Source organism: Spermophilus citellus (assembly GCF_964194105.1).
Source record: "Spermophilus citellus genome assembly, chromosome: 7".
Classification (NCBI taxonomy): Eukaryota; Metazoa; Chordata; class Mammalia; order Rodentia; family Sciuridae; genus Spermophilus; species Spermophilus citellus.
Genome location: NC_138188.1, coordinates 126,277,471 through 126,298,027, shown reverse-complemented (window position 1 = coordinate 126,298,027; position 20,557 = coordinate 126,277,471).

Genomic DNA, 20,557 nt, shown 5'->3' with positions numbered 1-20,557 from the left:
AGGCCCAGCAACCTGCAGAGTGACAGAGCTGCCCCACGCGCCTGCAGGGTAGGCGGACCTGTGACCAACCGGCAGAGCAGACCTAGCGGCCCGCCAGCGTGGTAGACAGATCACCCCAATTGGAGGAGGATCACAGCCACTACCTGCCCTGCAAGGGAGATTTTTCAACTATACAAGAGCAATATAAATAAATAGAGGGAAAATTTCAAAAACACAACAGTTTCACCAAGCAGAAAGAAACATAAGCAGTATGAAAAGACAAGGAAAGAAAGGACCACAAGCAATGCAGGTCAACTCAACTTTAGAAGAGGTAATAGCTGCAACAGATGGAATGTCAGATAAAGAATTCAGGATATACATGCTTCAGATGATCTGGAGTCTCAAGGAAGACATGAGACAGCAAAATCAGACAATGAAAGATCACTTTGACAAGGAACTACATAAACAAATCCAGGAAGCAAAAGATCAATTACACAGGGAGATAGAGGTAATAAAAAAAAAAATAGAAATCCTAGAAATGCAGGAAGCAATAAACCAACTTAAAAACTCAATTGAGAATACTATCAGCAGAGTAGATCACTTAGAAGATAGAACATCAGACAATGAAGACAAAGTATTTCAACTTGAAAAGAACATAGACAGCTCAGCAAGACTGCTAAGAAACCATGAGCAGAACATCCAAGAAATATGGGATAACATTAAAAGACCAAACTTAAGAGTCATTGGGATACAGGAAGGCACAGAGCTCCAAACCAAAGGAATAAACAATCTATTCAATGAAATAATACGAGAAAACTTCCCAGACTTGAAGAATGAGACAGAATCCCAAATCCTAGAAGCCTACAGGACACCGAATGTGCAAAATCATAAGAGATCCACACCTAGACACATTATAAGGAAGATGCCCAACATACAGAATAAGGAGAGAATTTTAAAAGCTATAAGAGAAAGGAAGCAGATTACATTTAGGGGTAAACCAATCAGGATAACAGCTGATCTCTCAACACAGACTCTGAAAGCTAGAAGATCCTGGAATAACATATTTCAAACACTGAAAGAAAATGGGTTCCAACCAAGAATCGTGTATCCGGCGAAATTAAGCTTCAGGATGGAAGATGAAATTAAAACCTTCCACGATAAACAAAAGTTAAAAGAATTTGCAGCTAGAAAACCATCTCTTCAAAACATCCTTGGCAAAACATTTCAGGAAGAGGAAATGGAAAATAACAATGAAAACCAACAGCGGGAGGTAGTACAGTAAAAGGGGGAAAAATAATCAAAGAGGAAAACAAACCATATTTAGTAACATAAATAAACAAATATGGCTGGAAGAACAACCCATATCTCAATAATAACCCTAAATGTTAATGGCTTAAACTCACCAATTAAGAGACACAGGCTAGTTGAATGGATCACAAAACAAGACCCAACAATATGCTGCCTACAGGAGACGCATTTGATAGGAAAAGATATACATAGACTGAAGGTGAAAGGTTGGGAAAAATCATATCACTCATATGGACTGTGGAAACAAGCAGGAGTGTCCATACTCATATCAAATAAAATAGATTTCAAGCCAAAGTTAATCAAAAGGGATAAAGAGGGACACTACATACTGCTCAAGGGAACCATATACCAACAAGACATAACAATCATAAATATATATGCCCCAAACAATGGTGCAGCTATGTTCATCAAGCAAACTCTTCTCAAGTTCAAGAGTCTAATAGACCTCCATACAATAATCATGGGAGACTTCAACACACCTCTCTCACCACTGGACAGATCTTCCAAACAAAAGTTAAATAAGGAAACTATAGAACTCAATAACACAATTAATAACCTAGACTTAATTGACATATATAGACTATACCACCCAACATCAAGCAGTTACACTTTTTTCTCAGCAGCACATGGATCCTTCTCAAAAATAGATCATATATTATGTCACAGGGCAACTCTTAGACAATATAAAGGAGTAGAGATAATACCATGCATCTTATATGATCATAATGGAAAGAAACTGAAAATCAACGATAAAAGAGGAAGGAAAAATCATGCATCACTTGGAGAATGAACAATAGGTTACTGAATGATCGATGGGTTTTAGAAGACATCAAGGAGGAAATTAAAAATTTCTTAGAGTTAAATGAAAACACAGACACAACATATCGGAATCTATGGGACACATTGAAAGCAGTTCTAAGAGGAAAATTCATTGCTTGGAGTTCATTCCTTAAAAAAAGAAAAAACCAACAAATAAATGATCTCATACTTCATCTCAAAATCCTAGAAAAAGAAGAGCAAAACAACAGCAAAAGAAGTAGATGGCAAGAAATAATTAAAATCAGAGCTGAAATTAATGAAATCGAAACAAAAGAAACAATTGAAAAAATTGACAAAACTAAAAGTTGGTTCTTTGAAAAAATAAATAAAATCGACAGACCCTTAGCCATGCTAACAAAGAGAAGAAGAGAGAGAACTCAAATTACTAGCATACAGGATGAAAAAGGCAATATCACAACAGACACTTCAGAAATACAGAAGATAATCAGAAATTATTTTGAATCCTTATACTCCAATAAAATAAAAGATAGTGAAGGCATAGATAAATTTCTTAAGTCATATGATCTGCCCAGATTGAGTCAGGAGGATATAGACAACCTAAACAGACCAATATCAATTGAGGAAATAGAAGAAACCATCCAAAGACTACCAACTAAGAAAAGCCCAGGACTGGATGGGTACACAGCAGAGTTTTACAAAACCTTTAAAGAGGAACTAACACCAATACTTTTCAAGCTATTTCAGGAAATAGAAAAAGAGGGAGAACTTCCAAATACATTCTACGAGGCCAACAACACCCTGATGCCTAAACCAGACAAAGACACTTCAAAGAAAGAAAACTACAGACCAATATCTCTAATGAACCTAGATGCAAAAATCCTCAATAAAATTCTGGCAAATTGGATTCAAAAACATATCAAAAAAATTATACACCATGATCAAGTAGGATTCATCCCTGGGATGCAAGGCTGGTTCAATATACGGAAATCAATAAATGTTATTCACCACATCAATAGACTTAAAATTAAGAACCATATGATCATCTCGATAGATGCAGAAAAGGCATTCGACAAAGTACAGCATCCCTTTATGTTCAAAACTCTAGAAAAATTAGGGATAACAGGATCATACCTCAACATTGTAAAAGCAATCTATGATAAGCCATAGGCCAGCATCATTCTGAATGGAGAAAAATTGAAGGCATTCCCTGTAAAATCTGGAACAAGACAGGGATGCCCTCTCTCACCACTACTGTTCAACATAGTCCTCGAAACACTGGCCAGAACAATTAGACAGATGAAAGAAATTAAAGGCATAAAAATAGGAAAAGAAGAACTTAAATTATCACTATTTGCAGATGACATGATTCTATACCTAGCAGACCCAAAAGGGTCTACAAAGAAACTATTAGAGCTAATAAATGAATTCAGCAAAGTGGCAGGATATAAAATCAACATGCATAAATCAAATGCATTCCTGTATATCAGTGACAAATCCTCTGAAACGGAAATGAGGACAACTACTCCATTCACAATATCCCCCCAAAAAATAAAACACTTGGGAATCAACCTAACAAAAGAGGTGAAAGACTTATACAATGAAAACTACAGAACCCTAAAGAGAGATATAGAAGAAGACCTTAGAAGATGGAAAAATATACCCTGTTCATGGATAGGCAGAACTAACATCATCAAAATGGCGATATTACCAAAAGTCCTCTATAAGTTCAATGCAATGCCAATCAAAATCCCAACAGCATTTCTTGTAGAAATAGATAAAACAATCATGAAATTTATATGGAATAATAAAAGACCCAGAATAGTAAAAACAATGCTAAGCAGGAAGTGTGAATCAGGCGGTATAGCGATACCAGACTTCAAACTATACTACAGAGCAATAGTAACAAAAACAGCATGGTACTGGTACCAAAACAGGCGGGTGGACCAATGGTACAGAATAGAGACACAGTAACCAATCCACAAAACTACAACTATCTTATATTTGATAAAGGGGCTAAAAGCATGCAATGGAGGAAGGATAGCATCTTCAACAAATGGTGCTGGGAAAACTGGAAATCCATTTGCATCAAAATGAAACTGAATCCCTTTCTCTCGCCATGTACAAAAGTCAACTCAAAATGGATCAAGGAGCGTGATATTAAATCAGAGACACGACGTCTGATAGAAGAAAAAGTTGGCTATGATCTACATACTGTGGGGCGGGGCTCCAAATTCCTCAATAGGACACCCATAGCACAAGAGTTAATAACTAGAATCAACAAATGGGACTTACTCAAACTAAAAAGTTTTTTCTCAGCAAAAGAAACAATAAGAGAGGTAAACAGGGAGCCTACATCCTGGGAACAAATCTTTACTCCACACACTTCAGATAGAGCCCTAATATCCAGAGTATACAAAGAACTCAAAAAATTAGACAATAAGATAACAAATAACCCAATCAACAAATGGGCCAAGGACCTGAACAGACACTTCTCAGAGGAGGATATACAATCAATCAACAAGTACATGAAAAAATGCTCACCATCGCTAGCAGTCAGAGAAATGCAAATCAAAACCACCCTAAGATACCATCTCACTCCAGTAAGATTGGCAGCCATTATGAAGTCCAACAACAACAAGTGCTGGAGAGGATGTGGGGAAAAGGGTACACTTGTTCATTGTTGGTGGGACTGCAAATTGGTGCAGCCAATTTGGAAAGCAGTATGGAGATTTCTTGGAAAGCTGGGAATGGAACCACCATTTGACCCAGCTATTCCCCTTCTCGGTGTATTCCCTAAAGACCTAATAAGAGCATGCTACAGGGACACTGCTACATAGATGTTCATAGCAGCACAATTCACGATAGCAAGATTGTGGAACCAACCTAGATGCCCTTCAATAGATGAATGGATAAAAAAATGTGGCATTTATACACAATGGATTATTACTCTGCATTAAGAAATGACAAAATCATAGAATTTGGAGGGAAATGGATGGCATTAGAGCAGATTATGCTAAGCGAAGCTAACCAATCCTTAAAAAACAAATGCCAAATGACTTCTTTGATATAAGGGGAGTAACCAAAGACAGGGTAGGGACGAAGAGCTTGAGAAGAAGATTAACATTAAACAGGGATGAGAGGTGGGAGGGAAAGGGAGAGAGAAGGGAAATTGCATGGAAATGGAAGGTGATCCTCAGGGTTATACAAAATTACATATAAGAGGAAATGAGGGGTAAAAGAAGAATAATACAAGTGGAAGAAATTATTTACAGTAGAGGGGGTAGAGAGAGAAGAGGGGAGGGGAGGGGAGGGAAGGGGGGGTAGTAGAGAATAGGATAGACAGCAGAATACATCAGACACTAGAATGGCAATATGTAAATCAATGGAAGTGTAACTGATGTGATACAGCAATTTGTATACGGGGTAAAAATGGGAGTTCATAACCCACTTGAATCAAATTGTGAAATATGATATATTAAGAACTATGTAATGTTTTGAATGACCAACAATAACAAAAATAAATAAATAAGTATTTTTATTAGTTGCTGATGGATCTTTATTTATTTATTTATTTATTTATTTATTTATTTATTTATTTATATGCGGTGCTGAGAATCCAACCTAGTGCCTCACAGATGCTAGGCAAGCACTCTACCACAATCCCAGCCCAAGAGTTTTATTTTAAATGCAGAAACTGACCAATTGAATTTAAAATAACATCTAACTAAACTAAACTAACTTCTCTTAACTAGAGTCTTTACCTGATGGTAACAGGGTCTCAGTTAAAAGCAGTATTCACAACCTGCACCTTCAGAACATGAAGTGGAGCCCTTGAGGCTGATAGAGTAGATGAACTCGTCCTGGTTTGGATTTCATTATGCTTAATAACTATGATAAATGCCAGTCATGGATTTTTTGCAAATTCAATCCTGGGAAAGTTTCCATAAAGATGTGACTCCGTTAAAACAAACGTGTTTTAAGTGTCTAATCTGTTCTATCCCTGAGGAATGAAACAACAACTTCAAAAACATGTTTGAGTAACTGAACAGTAAAGACAATATGAAGATTGCCCTAGTAGATAGTTTAAGAAAGCAGTATTCATTTGTTGTCTCATCAGCAAGATGCTACTCAGATAATAGAAATGATTCTGTTCAGATAGGAGCAGCATCCATTCTATCTCAAGGGTGCTTTCTTCTATCACCACAGACAGACATCTTCTGCCAAACTGAGAGCTTAGAGTACCCTAGACCCACCTCCACTTCACAGAGCCCTGGGGAGACCACAGGAACCTTCCAGATTCTCTAGAGAAGCTGGTGCCTCCGGTCAATTCTTTCTTTCTATCTCTCAACCAGAAATTGGGAATCTTCTCCACTGTTCCCGGTGAACTGTTTATGGGGAGATCCCAGTGGCTTTGACATTGAAACCATGTAATTGTTTGGCTTCTTTGTTGAAAATTAGTGTAAGGAAAGCAGCACAGCTGGACACAGTAATTGCAGAACGATTGGACAAAAGTCTTAATCAATGTCAGGGGACCTAAGAGCCATTTTCCTTGTTAATATCTACCTGATTCAGATGCAAAATATTGCTCTTGTATTCACAGTTAAAATAATACCAACTGAAAACCTCAGATTCTTTCCTTTGAATACACAGGGCTTCTTTCTCAGGGTACAGGACAAGGAAGGGGGTCTTGTGAAAGAAAGTGGATGTGGATGGTGAGGGCAAGGCCCCCAACCTTGACAAGGGTTTTTGTGTGCACCAGCTTGGGGAACAGGGTAATGGCACCATTATTGTTGCCTTAGTGTGGTTGACTGTGGGCCAATAAGACAAATATAATTTTCTTTCCTCAAATGAAATACCAGGAAGGTCTTCAGGAGTATGTGTTTTGAGTAATTATAGGAGAAAGATGCTATGAATATAATTGGATTAACTACTTCAATCCTTACAATAAGATTAGAACTTAGAGCAAGGGACTTATGAATAGGATATGAATCCCAGACAGAAGTAGAAGTGAATTGAAGCTTGTATCATGTCTGACTTCAGTACATTTGTCTTTAAGGACTAGAAAGATCTGATGGCAAAGCAATCCCTAGCAAGATTAGTGAAGTGGGAGACATCACAATACCAGACCTTAAACTATACTATAGAGTGATAGTAATAAAATGGCATGGTATTGGCACCAAAATAGACTTGTAGACCAATGGTACAGAATAGAGGACACAGAGACAAACACACATAAATACAGTTATCTCATACTAGACAAAGGTGCCAAAAACATTCACTGGAGAAAAGGTAGCCTATCCATTAATTTTTCTGCTAAAACATAGTTTCCTTCTTCTTCATCGCTGAATAAAACTCCATTGTGTATATACCACATTTTCCTTATCCATTCATTCATTGATGAACACATAGGTTGTTTCCATAATTTGGCTACTGTGAATTGTGCTGCTATAAACATGGGCATGTATGTATCACTATAGTATAATAACTTTAATTATTTTGAATAAATTCTAAGGAGTGGGGTAGCTGGGTCATGGTTGTTCCATTTCTAATCTTTTGAGGAACTTCCATACTAATTTCCATAGTAGACATTCTAATTTACAATACTACCAACAGTGTAAAACTGTTCCTTTTTTTTCTCCACATCTTCTCCCACATTTATTATTGTTTATATTCTTGAAGGTTGCCATTCTAGCTGAAGTAAAATGAAATCTCAGTGTGGTTTTGATTTGTGTTTCTCTAATTGCTAAAGAAATCGAATATTTTTGGCCATTGTATTTCTTTTTTTGAGAAATCTTTGTTTTGTTCATTTGCCCATTTATTAACTGGGTTGTGTGTGTGTGTGTGTGTGTGTGTGTGTGTGTGTGTTTTGTGATAAGTTTTTTGAGTTTTTGTTTGTTTGATTTGGTACCTGGAATTGAACCCAGGGATGCTTAACTACTGAGCCACATCCTTGGACCTTTTTATTTTTTTTATTTTGAGACAGGATCTTGATATGTTGCTTAGGACCTTGCTAAGTTGCTAAGGCTGGCTTTACACTTGCCATCCTCCTGCCTCAGCCTCCAGAATCACCGGAATTACAGGTGTGCACCACCACACTCAGCTGAGTTTTTAAAATATATTCTGGATATTACTTCTCTGTCAGAAGAGTAGCTAGCAAAGATTTTCTCCCATTCTGTTGATTCTCTCCTCACATTCTTGTTTTCTTTTCTGTGAAGAAGTTGTTGTTGCTTTATTTGATGCCATTACATTGATTAATTCTTGATATTATTTCCTGAGCTTTAGGAGTCCTATTGAGGAAGTCATTGTCTGGGCCTATACGCTTGAGGGTTAATCCTACATTTTCTTCTAGAAGTTGCAAATTTCCTGGTCTAATTTCTAGGTCTTTGATCCATTTTGCGTTGGTTTTTTTGAGGGTCAGAGAAATTACCTGCAATAACTTTGGTGGACCAGTTGGTGAAAAAAGGAATGAGGGCTTCTCTCTATTAAAGAGAGGGCTAGGACTGGGGATGTGGCTCAAGCGGTAGCGCGCTCGTCTGGCATGCGTGCAGCCCGGGTTCGATCCTCAGCACCACATACAAACAAAGATGTTGTGTCCGCCGAGAACTAAAAAAAAAATAAATAAATATTAAAAAAAAAATCTCTCTCTCTCCCCCTCTATCACTCGCTCTTTAAAAATAAATAAATAAATAAAGAGAGGGCTAGCTTGAGGTGAAGTCTGTGATCTGGCCTGGAACCCACCACTCAAGTCCAAAGTGAGGAAGGTTGAGGAAGCCAGATCTAAGACTTTTCAACTGTGTTTCTTTGAGATGTTCCACCACTGCTGTACCCTGTTCTGTCTTCAAAGGCATTCTAGAAGGAAACATAGAATAGAATCTTTTCCTGGAGAGTAAAATGGCCTGGTCTTGTGGACTGGTTCAGACCATCTTTGTAGTTCAAGTGATTCCAGCCACTCTCCACCCTTTAATGGACCTCATAAAAGCCCAGTTTCACTTTGTGTTTATCTATTTCTTAGCAAAATAATAGACATACATTTGCTAACGGCAACTCTTCTTGTGTAGGTTAGGTACGAAGTTTCTTTTTAAAAATTTTGTTCTAATTAGTTGTGTGTGACAGTAGAATGCATAGTGACACATCATACTTAAATGGAGTAGCTTCTCATTCTTCTAGTTATACATGTTGTACTATCACTGCAGTCATATGTACACATAGGATAATAATGTCTAACTCATTCAACTATCACTCCTATCTCCATTCCCTCTCCCCTCCCTGCATTCCCCTCTGACTAATCAAAGAACCTCTATTCTTCCCTAGCGCCACACACCTGCTAATTTGAATTAGCATCTGCATATTAGAGAAAACATTTGGCCTTTGACTGTTTTGGGGATTGGTTTATTTCACTTAGCATGATATGCTCTAGCTCCATCCATTTATTGGCAAATGCAATAATTTCATTCTTCTTTAAGGCTGAGTAATATTCCATTGTGTATATACACCACATTTTCTTTATCCACTCATCTGCTGAAACGCATCTAGGTTGGTTCCATAGTTTAGCTATTGTGAATTGAGTTGCTATAAACATCGATGTGGCTGCATCACAGTAGTATGCTGATTTTAAGTCTTTTGATGTATAAACCGAGGAATGGAATAACTAGGTCAAATGTGGTTCCATTCCATTTTCTGAGGAATCTCCATACTGCTTTCCATAGTGGTTGCACAACATTGCAGTCCCTTCAGCAATGCATAAGTGTACCTTCCCCACAACATCCTGGCCAACATTTATTTTGCCTATGTTCTTTATTTTATTTTCTTTATTTATTTTTTTATTGGGTACAAGGATTTAACTCAGGGGCGCTCAACTACTGAGCCACATCCCCAGCCCTATTTTGTATTTTATTTGGAGACAAGGTCTCACTGAGTTGCTTAGTGCCTTGCTGTTGCTAAGGTTGTGTTTGAACTCACAATCCTCCTACCTCAAGTTTCCTGAGCTGCTGGGATTTTTTACAGGCATGCATCACAGTGCCCAGCTTGTGTTCTTGATAATTGCCATTTTGACTGGAGTGAGATGAAATCTTAAAGTAGTTTTGATTTGCATTTCTCATTTCTCTAATTGCTAGAGATATTAAACATTTTTTCATGTTTATTTGATTGATTGTATTGGAAGAAGTGGTCACTAGAAAATATGTCCCTCTCTTTAAAAAATAAAAAGCCTTTAAAAATACTTATAAGGTAATTTTGATATTATTTCTTTTATTTTGGAAAAAGGAAACAAGATTTTAAGTTTCCTAGACATTTCTTTTTTTCTTCCCCTCATAAATAAGTGTTACAGTTTGGAGGTTTTATGGGTGAATAGTATCTGATTCCACATTTTCTCTTTATTTTAAAATTAGATTCTTATTTTTAATTAATAAGTAGTAATTGCACACATTAATGGGGTTCAGTGTGATACTTCAACACATGTAAACATTATGCAATGATCAAATTACAGTAACTATCATTTTCCTTTCCTTATCATTTCTTTATTTTTGAAACCTCAATCTCCTCTCTTCTGGATCTTCAAAGAATGTGTCACAGGTAATTCAGAACTATAGTCATCCCAGTACCTGTTTTTCAACCTTCCTTTAGCTATTTTCCTTCCCCATCTTCCCAACCTCTAGTTATCAATCTATTAATTCAGGACGACTTTATTTTAGCTTCTACACATTAAAGTAAACATGTGGGGTGTGTGTGTGTGTGTGTGTGTGTGTGTGTGTGTTTGGCTTATTTCACGTAACATATTTCATCCTATTTTTTGCAAACCATAGGATTTCATTTCTCTTTATGCCAATAAATATTCCATTGTGTATATACAATGTATATAGTATATATACAATATGTAAAATTTTCTTTATCCATTCATCCTTGGTGGACACTTCTATGTCTTGGCTATTGTAAATAGTGCTGGAATAAACATGCAAGTGGAAATATCTCTTGTATATATTGACTTCATTTCCTTTGGATAAATATCCAATAGTGGATTTCCTGGATCATATAGTAGTTACAACTATGAATTTTTTGAATTTTTGGGGGAAATTCCTTACTGTTTTCCATAATGATTGTATTAATTACATTCTTGATCTTTAACATGTTATGCTGAGTCAAAGAATCCAGCAAAAGATGAGTCCATATGATAGCATTCCATATTATGAAATGGTGAAATTGTAAAATCTATGGAGGTAGAAAATAGATAAGTGGTTGCCTAGGGTTGTAGAAAAGGAGTAGAGAATATCTGTTAATGGATATGTCTCTTTTGCGGAGGATGGATTTTTTCTAAAATCAGATCATGGTGATGGTTGTACAATTCTGTGAATATAGTATGCTGTGATTCTGATACGTGTTCCCCAAAGATCCATGTGTTAAAGGATTAGCCCCCACAGTGGTGAAATTGGGAGGTATTGGAATCTTTAGGGGGCAGGGCCTCCTAAACTATTTGACAACATAAATATTTTCTCTTTTTTTTAATGGTTAGGATCTGGAATGTTCCCCGAAATCTCATGTTCTAGGCAGTGTAGCTATGTTCAGAAGTGAGGCTTTTAAAAATTATTTGATCATAAGGGCTTTAACCTCATAACTTGGTGGTTTAGTAATCTGAGTGAACATTTCTGGTCTCTTCTTTTCTCTCCCTCTGTTTCTCAACTGCCATGAGCTAAGCAGCTTTCCTCTTCCACACCCTTTCACCATGATTTTTCTTCTTTGGATCCAGCTAACCACATACTAAATTCTCTGAAACTATGAGACAACATAAATCTTTCTTCCTTGAAGTTGTTTTTCTCAGTTGTTTTGGTCACAGTGCAGAAAATCTGACTAACACACCTGTATAAGTAAATTATCTCAAGTATTTCATTAGAGTGGTGGAAAGCTGATTGATACATACTTAAAAAACAACTGCATGGGAAACACACACACACACACACACACACACACACACACACTCACACACATTATTCCTACCAAATCAAATGCATTTGTAGAATGAATATGCCATGAAGTTTGCTGATTCACAATCATTATTGGGTATGGAAAAAAAGATAAAAACAGATGATCTTGCTATTAAATCATCTTCAGATTAGTTGGAGAGATAAGAAGACATAAACAAAAGAGAGACTCTGAAAGTAGAAAGCTCTGGCTCTATGATTACTGGAAAGTATTATAAAGGTGGTAGGCCTTGAAAATTTATTATGTTTTAATAAGAAAAGAGAATAGGATATTTATACACACAGAAAGCAATCCTCAAAAAATATAGTTGCACTATGGTGATATAATTTTAGAGATGTATTATAAAATGTGATTTCTTTTTTTTTTTGCCAAATGCTGACTGGCAGAATAAGATCAATATTTTCTCAAAGCCAAAACTAAATTTAAATATCACTGAAACATAATAAACTTGTGAAATAAAGGAGTGTACCTAAAGTTTTATACAGACATTTAAGATTATGATTATTAAAATTTTGGGAAATCAAATTTTGAAAGATTAACATTGTGGATTCAGAGTAATAGTTTCTGCAACCTCACACCCTCTGGATGGCCATTGTCACTGTGACAACATGGCTATCTACATGCATGTCTGCTTTTATCTGGTATACTTAGTAATATTAGTACTTTTTTGTATCCAACAGAATTTATTTTAGAAATTTATTTTTTTAGTTACATGTTGTATAAAGTAAGCCTAAGGTAAACCTTATAAAAGCTCTATCTTCAAAACATGAATAACAATCATTTAAATTAGTTTAACCGCATAGACTCAAATCTTCTTAGAGAATTCTTATGGAATTTTTATTTTGAAGTTGATCAGTGAGAACAAAGTGTAAACTGAGAACCTGATTTTTCTTTAACACTTTCTTTTTTGTTTGTACTTATAATCTTTAATATGTTTATTTTGGAAATGATTTATTATGGAAGTTGTTATATAGGATTTTTAATTATTCCTCTTAGTGAAATGTCATCATTGCAAAATTGACATTCTGATTTTAATTTATCCACAAAAACTAGGCAAGTTCCTCAGGAGAATTTTTTTGAAAGTCTTAATGTTCTGATGGACTTAAGTAATTGATAATTAAATGTAGTTCTTAAAGATAATTTTCTTTCATATTTTAATTGCTAGTGCAGTAATCAATTCTACTGTGATTAAAGTGATGAATACTGATGGGTTGTCTATTAACTTGGCACCTCGACATCTCTCCTGCAGCTGAGAACCATGCTTTTCATAATTCCCTTTGCTGGATGGTTCTGGTTATCATTCCCTGTTAGCCATCTTCATGATATTTGAAAAGTGAAAGCACCCTGGATGTCGTGCTCTGGAGAATCATGGAAGTTAGATGTGGTGGCTTTCAGACTGCTTCTTGAGCTTTCTCTTCTGATTGTGGTAGTGGTGGTTTCTCTATCCTCCCTACAAGTAGGAGCTTATCCATTGCCCAGTGCTTCAGGTTGAAGTTGTTAGCTAAATGTTTTCTGATGTCTTGCCAGATCTTTGCTACCCATCTATGATGATTATGTAAACCCTAATATCTATATAACATTCTCTATTCTCATAATTCTAATGTTGATTCTTTTTAAGATAAACTCACTGATACAGCTTTATTCTAATCTTTGCCAATAAACCTAGTATTATTATTTAATTTTTTTTTTACTTATTTCTTGTCTCAAAAACAATGTGGTTTTCCTAATGTTATCAATAATGCACTCTCTCCTAATACTAATATTATCTGTCAGTAATTTTTTATTCAACCCTTGGAAAGTTCTTAACATTTTTTGACCAGTTTTTCAACTTTCACTAACATTGATTATTTTTGAAATTAATTCTGATGATAATAAATCTTACTTACTTCAACTGAGTGACAGAATTTCAACATACAAAGCATACAAGATTTTTCTGTCCAGGTTACGTCTAGAATGCTTTTATCTATATTTCAATGTAAATTTTCAAAGCTTGACAATAAATCAGAATGACATATCTTATTTATATTATATTACATTACTACACTGATTAGATACATTGGTAACTTATCAAAAACTGTCATTGCTTATGCACAACTTCCAAGATGCCAATGGTCCTGTAGTTCTGAGGGGCTCCAAATTCCAAGGCTGAAGCTAAGGTCAAAGAAAAGAGTTTGGCAGAATCCTGGGAAGAAGTTCAATGTAAGTACATTATGAGAGTGCTGTGCACAGATGAGAGCTCAAAAAATACTCACTTTCTAACTAGCTGAAAATGTTAATTATGTTTTTTTTAAAAAAAAAACAGGTACAAACTCAAAGTTACAGAGCATGTATTAGCAAGTGTAAATGCTGAAAAAATAAATAAGCTAAATTCTTTAACCCTTGTCTGGCTTAGAGAAGGCTTGCTTTGTTTCCCTCTGAAATACATTCAAAGGAGCTCCTTGGAAAACTTTTTGTTTGTCTGGCTTAGCGTTTTGTACTAATTATTAGAGTACTAACAAAGTACTAGGCATTTTATGTGGCAAAAGATATGTACCTTTGAAAAACTAACAGTTCTCATAGTTTTTGAGGACACTTGATGGTAAGTTATTTAATATTAGCAAAATTTTGTTTATAACATACCTGACATGATTTGTTCCTATTCCAGTTTCTGAATCATCTCTATGTAACTGCCCAGTACCCAGCTAGGGAACTGTATTATAACCTTTTGATACTTGTCTATTTTCTAGGACACTCTAACCATGTTGCTGTGAAATTTGAGAAATAAAAGTTGTCTGAGTTTAAAGTATATAATCATGCATATAGGAATATATCATAATTATAAAGGAGTTTTCTACATTTTAAGAGAAAACTCCATTAATCTGAGAGACTTCTAAGGATGTATACAAGACATTCTTTGACTTTGTTCTGCTGCAAATGGGCCTAGATGTGAAAACAGATGTGCTTGGTAATGGAACGGAAAAGCAACAGGATTTTTTTATGGAAATGTTCACCCCCAGGCATTCTGGGACCAGCAGGGCCCTCCTGCCAAGAATGTTTTTCTTAAGCACCTAAGTACTAATAAAAATTTGTACAGACACATTAATCAAAAAGAAAAGTTTCAAAGAGTTTATTTTTGAGGTTTATTGTCACTGTTCTTAGTGAATTGATAATCTTAATTGGATATATTTGGAATTGATCCAAATTCATGTTTGGGAATTGAATTGTTTTAGTGATTAAACAAAGTAACTAAGGTCACCACCCTATTCAATAAGATATTTTTGGCATGTAATTAATTATAATCTCATTGTAAATCCTTTTGATTTATAGATTAATGTGGATTCTTTATTTCAATTATGTTAGTCATTTTTTAAATTAAAATTAAAGCAAGTAGCAGATCCCTGTAGAACTTCTTTGAGATCTCGATAGTCATTTATAAAGTTTATTCTTTGGTCAAAAGCAGTAGATTGGGAAAACTGCACTTATTCTCTTATATTCTATAAGGAAGATGCATAAGTATTATAAATTTTGTCACACTTCCTTTCATTTATAAATATTGATTTTATTGTTTCAACATTTAAAATAAAGTCAATTACTCTAGGTTATTTTCCAATAATTTGTGAATCTTTCACTCATTTCTTGTTCACACACACACACATGCTGTCTTAACAAGGTGTTTGACTTTATTCTTCCTCAAACTCAGATTAATTATGGCAAGTTTTTCATGACATTTCAAACCAATTGAAATTAATAATTTTAAAAATTTTATCACAAAGTTATTTTTCCATTTAGCATCTTACAACTTTAATTAAGTCTAAGTTTTTTCCCCTAAACATTACAGTGGTTACCTTACAAATTAGAGCTCTAAATTCAGATAGTATATTGTTTTACTCTATATGAATATTAGAGATTTTAATGTTTTATGAATTTGCTAGAGAAATATTTAAGATAAACTTCTAATTTAATATTTTTATATACAGAATGAATGTAATAAGAGACACGATAAAACCATCCATTTATTTTTAGAAATAGAAATCGCACTGGTAAATTGCAAAAAAAAATCTAGTTTTCTGAAGCATAAGATAGTACATCAAACCAGCTATTAGTAATTTTGAAGTTATTTCAATATTACAGAGTCATAAGATTAACCCCTTGACCTGCTTCATACAAAATAGAGTTGTGCTGATGATGAATTTCAAGGCATTAATAGTTGAGCCGAAAAAATCACTTGACCTTCACCCATGGGAATGGCTATTGGATTTCCACCAGTGAGTAAAGGGGAACACGTTCTAAGTGAATGCTAGAGACAAAATTAGGACACTCAAGGCAAAGAGGTGCCAAACTATTGGTAGGAAGATGAACATCAAACTTGGCTATTATTTGAGCTTTAGAACCAGTGGCACCACCATTGAATTTTAGGATAAGACAGAGTCAGGCCAGAAGGAGTTTGAAGCCCAGGAAGCTCTAGGGGCTTCTGACCCTGACCTTTCTATCCTTTGCTAATCCTATCTCTGCCTCTGGAGGTCACAGCATAAGGACCACGGTTACCCTTGCTGCCTGCTTCAGATAGAACTCTACACAGTTCTTTACTTATCACAGGGCACCTGAGGCAAGAAGAAAGGTGGTGATAAATTTTATGAACTGTAAACTATTGCAGAGATAAAACCTTTTGGTTAGGTGATTCAGGTGGGTGAATCTTAAATTTAATGATTTCCCAGTAAGGAAGACAGAATAGTTTCAGGTCCATTGTGAACTGTTTAGTCAGCTTCCTAAATCCTGGAGATAATTCACCAGTGGGGCAAGGCCTGAGAAGTGTTTTCCCTCCTGATCAGGATCTTTGGGTCTTGAATGTGTCTTCTGAAAGGGCTTTGTCTAGCTTGTGTGTGTGTGTGGGGGGGCGTGTCACATAATCTATACAAATGTTGATTATGTGAAATAAACTCACATTCCTGATACTCCAAGAACTCCCAAAGAGCCTTAATGGGATTTAAGATTGCCACATTGTATAAACACAGTGTCTATTTCATTTCATCTATCCCAAGAACTTTCCCAAACCAGTGGCTTAGGTGGGAATTAGATCTTGAACATATTTTTAGAGCTCACAACTAGCCTTTTAATTTATTTCCTGTTATGGTTTGGATGTGAGGTGTCCCTCAAAAGCTCATGTGTGAGACAATACAAGAAAGTTTAGAGGAAAAATGATTGGATTTATGAGAGCCTTAACACAATTGGTGGATTAATACCCTGATGGGATTAACTGGGTGGTAACTGATGTCAGGTCAGGTGTGGCTGGAGGAGGTAGGTGGTTGGAGGCGTGCCTCTGGGGTACATATTTTGTATCTGGTAAGTGGAGTCTCTCTCTGCTTCCTGACCATCAGGTGAGTCACTTCTCTCCTCCACACTCTTCTGCCATGATGTCTTGTCTCATTTTGAGCCCTGAGGAATGGAGCTGGCTGTCTAGGGATTGAGACTTTTGAAACTGTGAGCCCCCAATTAAAATTTTACTCCTTTATAATTGTTCATGTCAGGCCTTTTGCAGCAGCATAAAAGATGACTAAATCATTCCCTCAATCTTAAATCTTCTTTTTTCAATGGTATTTCCAAAATAAAACTAAAGCTAAAATGAATTAAATATATGAAAATGTTATACTTTTTAATCTGTATTGTGTTCCTAGAAAGCAAATGTCCTTATAATCAGGATGTGGTTTTTGAAGTCAAAAGAAATTTAATTTTTAATCTCTTTGAAGATTAAAAGAAATATTGACTCTATTCGTTTTAATTGGGTGAGATTTCGTAGTTGTCACTCAAGTAAGTTTCTGAAATCTGAAATAATATATTAAAACTAATATCTTGACATCTTGTTTCTAAACCAGTTGTCTGCTTATCTAATGTTCTGACTTCTTTATTATATACAAAGGTTAGCCAGTGTTTACAAAGTTTCAGATTTAATGAAAACTTAGGAAGGAAAGGGAGTCACATTTACCACAAAGGTGTTTTCTTTGGTTACCAATGTTCTGAAGTTATGTGAGAATAATCAAGGTCCTGAAAATGGCCTGAAGAAATCTGTTTTACTAGTTATCTGGTATCCACCTGAAGTCTGGTCCCCTAGTGAAGACTGAATTGCTTGTTTCTATTTATTCTTATGACAGCTGAAATGAACCAGAGATTGTCACTATTTTTCTGATAGGATCCTTCCTTTCCAAAAAAGCAGGATATTTTGTGCTAATAGTATTCACATCAGAAGTTGTTTCATGTACCCCAGGATTTTCTGTGGTATGGTATGGCTTGTGTCTCTTGTTTAGTCAAGCCCTTGACTGATAATCAACTTGACTGATAATCAATGAGGTAAGGTGTAAGTGGGATCTTGGACTCTGGACTCTGATAATGTTGGCCTATATGAGCCATTGAGTTAGGACATTAAATCTTTATTTATGTCTAAATTGGCTTGTGGAAAACTCATCATTCTGATTCTTTTCTACTGTAGTTGAGAAATTCAATTAATTACAAGGTTAAAACATGATTTATCTAGTTTTTATAATCGGTAAGGCCAGGTTTTGTTGTTGTTGTTGTTTGTTTTTTGTTTTTGTTTTTGTTTTTGTACTGGGAACTGAATCCAGGGTACTACTTTACCACTCAGCTACATACCCAGCCTTTTATTTCTTAATTTTGAGACAGGGATCACTAAGTTGCTTAGGACCTTGCTTAGCTGCTGAGACTGGCCTGCAATCCTGCCTTAGCCTCCTGAGTTGCTGGGGTTACAGGTGTGAGCCACCATGCCCAGCTGTTCTCAGGTTTTTAAAAAACATTTTTACAAGGGAAGGATATGATTAACCTCAAAATTTTATTATCCATCTATTCAGCCATACATACTTGCATATTTTGGGCCTGTTTGGTCTGGAAACATGAAGGTGAATAAGATAAGTGAATAAGGTAAGATAAGTACCTGCTCTTGAGATGCTTATAGTTCATATTTAGAAAATGTTTAAAAAAAAAAAAAGAAAATGTTTGACTTCCTTCCTAGGCTCCAAGTGTCTCTTCCTTTTTTTTTAATACTGGTTTGGTATTATTGTGGAAACTATGATGTTTGGGGGTGCTGATGTTAAACTAAGCATCGCACTCCATTTGTCTGATTTTCTTGTGTGCTCTGGACTTAGTGTTTCAACAAGAGTAAGTCAGTAGACTTATGCTTGGATTCAATGAATGCTGCTATTTTCCCCTATTGCATTCTTCTGTGTAAGATGGGATTGTGTGATAGAAAAGTGAATGGAACAAAGTTGACATGTAGCCAATGAACGGACTAGATCTCTTAGTGCATTTGGTCATAATACACGTGTTTTATGAAGCTGTCCCAAAAAATGTATTAGACATTCTGGAACTTACTTTATTAAAACACAAGAACTTGGAGTTTCCCACGTTTATTGGATTTGAAAAGAACCATGAATTTAAAAAAGCATAAAGCAAAATTTCTGTATCATATTTTAATAAATTATTTTAATAAGAAATTGGGGCAACAGTGTGATGTAAAATCACTGATTAAAGCAGAAGGGAATTCAAGACTTTAATAATTATCAGATAGGGGCTGGGGATGTGGTTCAGTGGTCTAGTGCCCCAGAGTTCAATTCCTGGTTACTCCCCTCCCCCCACAGAAAAAGAATTATCAGAAAGATTTAACAAAAATGAAAATGATTATGCAGGAGGAAGAGAGAAGATAGAAGCAAAAAATTGAAAGAAGAGTTAAAAAGAGAACAATAGAGGTTTGGCTTTTAGAGGAAGAAAAGAGAGAAAGAAAATCAAGGGAAATAGGTAAGAGAAAAAAAAATATACAAAAAGTAAAAATTTTAAAATGTTAAAAATAAAAATGAAATAATACAAAACAAAATTAAAATATACTAACCAAACATCCTAGTCCTCAAAAAACTAATCCATGAAACATTGTTGGCTTTAAAAATGGTATAAATGAGAAAAAATATGCATATGTATAAATGTCCATGTACATGAAGATCACAATTAAATAGAAAAAGGAATTTAAAAATAGGGAAGAAAGAAAAAAGAAGGGAAAAAATGATGAAGAGTTAAAGAATTTTTTCCATTGGGTTCAAAAGATTCTCAGCGGTTTTAGGTGAGGTTGTCTGGCAAGTGATGCTCCACCCTCAAGATTGCTAGAGTGAGAGAGCTAATCCCATAGGGATAATTCCTGGAGGCAGGGTTTAGGCTTTGGTGGGGTCTAGGCTCTTCAATGAATGCCAGTTGGTCTGGATATTTTAAATCAGCACACCTCCAGAGCCCAGTGATTGCTGGTCCATACTGGAAGACTATAGTGTACCCCAGGGATCTTCCTTGGGTTCCACTCCTTGTAGAGAAGCTGCCTGTCTGCTTTCTTGGTTTCACACCATACAGCAGCCAGGAAAGTGACCTCCTCTATATTCCCACTTGAAAACTTTGGGTCTCTCCTTTTTAAAAAAATTGTATGTCCATGTGTCTTTTCTGTCTTGGGTTGATAGTTTTATAAAATACAATGCAAATGAATTACTAGTAAACTTGA